Consider the following 2,841-nt stretch of genomic DNA (forward strand, 5'->3'; position numbering starts at 1 on the left):
GACTGCTCAAACACTGGCTCGTTTTCTCATTTTCTGTGTCCCCTTGACAAGCTGAGTGTCTAACCTAGGTTTTCTCTTTGGTTTGGTGAGGGCCCGCTGTGCAGAAACAGCTGCTCCCAAGAAGGAATTAGCCTGGAGCTAGATTCGAACAGTCCTGAGTGTGAGTCAAGCTCCTGCCACGGCCCTGTGTGCTCCGGCCCCTGCAGCTGGCTGTGCCACCAGGCTCCACTCTGCCTCTCCTCACAGCTCCAGTCACGCGGCTCTGTTGCAGCCACGCAAACACCTCTTATCCTGCAGTCTGCCCCTTCCATCTGGCATGCCCCCCTACCTCCCCAACCCCCCACCCCGTTCCAGAAGCATGCAGATGTGTACATATCTCAGCTCACCCCTCCCCTTCCCTCTTTCTCTCTCTCCTCCCTGATTCCAAGGCCGTTCAGCTCCCAAGGTACACAGTCCATGGCTCTCACAGAGGATTAGGGGCTTCTCCCCATCTTAGACTGTGAACTCATGGGGACAGGGGCCATGTCTGTCTGACTTCGCCTTGTATCCCAGAACTCTACCTAATGTCCAGCCTTTGGTTTCTATGGACTCTCTGCCCACTGCATATCCCATTGTCCAGGTCGCAGCCTCTCTGCGTGATCCCGAGCTGGTCTCTATCTCTCTCCAGAATATTATTCCCTCACCGGTTTAACGAAAGGACTAGGATGAAGATCTCCAGGGTCCTTCCTTGTGTCTGCCTTTTACTTTGAAGGCAGCCTCCGGACACGTGGAGATAGCTGCCGCCCACAGTCTGACGATATCAGCAGGACAGGCTGTGGGGAGCCCCTGCCCCCCGGTGCCCCTCGTTATAAATAATTCTATCGCAAAGCACTGGGGCCACACTCTCCTGAAGGCAGCAGTGGGTGGCCAATTACTCTCAGTGTCTGGAGGGTCAAGGAAGGGGTGTCGGGTCTGAGCGAGAGCCCTGGCCCTGGAAATAATCCACTGACCTGTCTGGGAGAGAAAAATGAAAGGTCATTGATGTCACTGCACTGGGCAGGGGCTGTAGCCACCAGACAATCATTTGTGGCCTGAGAGTGGAAATAATGGATGGTTCTGAGATTCCAATTATCCTCTGATCATTCAAGTGACTTGGAATGAAGAGCAGGACTATAAGAACTCTGTCCTATTTGGATAGTGATGGGCACAATGTCCCCTCGGCTCGCTCAACTCCAAGCCCCAGAACCGGTCACTGCAGGGCTGTCCTGGAGATGCACTAAGTTTCTAGCTCCCCACTGGTCTGGCGAGCACTGCTGGGGCCGGAGCTGGTGGGCCCCGGTGGGAGAGGCCCTAGCAAGTCTACCTGGACCCCCGGCTCCCACCCCATTTGTACTGTCTGAGGTCTGGGGGAAGATGCTCCCAGGGCTGAGGAGAAAATCAGATCCTGCTCTGGTGATCCTGGACTAGTGGTCTGAGCTCGGGGTCAGTTTTTTCACCTGTGAAATGGGAGTCTGCAAATACCCACCTGGTAGATTTGAAGAGCGGCCAAGTGAAATGATGGAGTAAAATGGTTGAGCGGCGCCTGGCACGTGCGTGGCCTCTGCGTGTGGCCTGGCTAGGACTCCGGTAGCGGGTAGTAGAAATCAACTCATACCAGCTTAAGCGGACAAGGAGGGCTATACAATGATACAGAACATCTCCTAGAACCCAAGGATGAGGAGGCAGAGCATCCTCGGAAAGAGAAAGGCTCAGGGAATGGCCAGACCCCTCTTCCTGTTGTTCCATCAAGACAGCTCCTAAGCACATAAATCTCCACTGGAAAGAACAGCTAGACAACTAGATTCCCTCCGTCCCAACCCTGGGTTTCTGGGATAGAGAACCCACCTGGTCTAACTTGGATCAGCTTTCTGCTTGTCTACCCTGGTGTCTACTGCTCCAGTCGAAGGCAGGTCAAACGGCACATGTGTGGCTTCTGGGAGGCCCCTTGGAGGCGAAGAGGGCTATGGAGGGGGTTGTTATGAGCTGGACAGATGCTCTCAAAAGCATCAGGCCCTGTGCCAGCTCTGGGGATGTTGACTAAAACCCAGAGGGGCCCTGCTCTTGAGGAGTTCACATGGGGTGGGGGCACAGATGTGCATCCATGTGTGACCAGCATGGGCTCAAGGAAGGTGAGCACCAGTAGGGCTCCGTGGGGTGATAACCAGGTTCTGCACACTTGCCTCCTTCACCTCTGCCAGATAGACATGGTGATCCTTTAGGAGAGGTAGAGTAAGCCTCGTGGCAAAGACCTGGCAGTACCCGGACCGGATGCTAAGTCTCTGGTACAGACTTGGCTTTGGGTTCAGGCCCTGAGGCAGCTAGTGAGCAGCTATTTTGTGACTCTGCCCCAGCAATGAGACCCCAGCAGCCCAGGTCTCCTCACAGCTGCTCCAAAGATCCAACATATTCTCAGCTCCAATCTTGAGCCCAGGAGGGAAGCAGGAAATGATTCATCCTCTTTCTCAGACACGAAGGCAACCCTGCATTATTAATATTTACCTGGGGGCTTCTCCAAGGGCCCGGACGGCAAATGAATCACGGGGAGGGAAGGGCATGGATCACGAGCGTCCCTGAGGCTGCTGGCTGCCTCCAAATGGAGCCCAGGCTCCCAGTGCCAGAGCTGAGAGGGGCCTCATGGCTTTTTCTGTCTCCCCCATTTTCCATAAGGGAAACTGAGGCTTCAAGAAGACAGAAGGCTGGACCAAGGAAACCCACCAGGATGGTGGCGGATGAGGGAACAGAATCTTGGAAGATGGTGGAATAGAAAGCGCACAGGGCAGTGAGCCTCAGGTCCATCATCTGTAAAGTGGGAATACGTTTGGT

Source organism: Pteropus vampyrus, unplaced genomic scaffold (assembly GCF_000151845.1).
Source record: "Pteropus vampyrus isolate Shadow unplaced genomic scaffold, Pvam_2.0 Scaffold36, whole genome shotgun sequence".
NCBI classification, from domain to species: domain Eukaryota; kingdom Metazoa; phylum Chordata; class Mammalia; order Chiroptera; family Pteropodidae; genus Pteropus; species Pteropus vampyrus.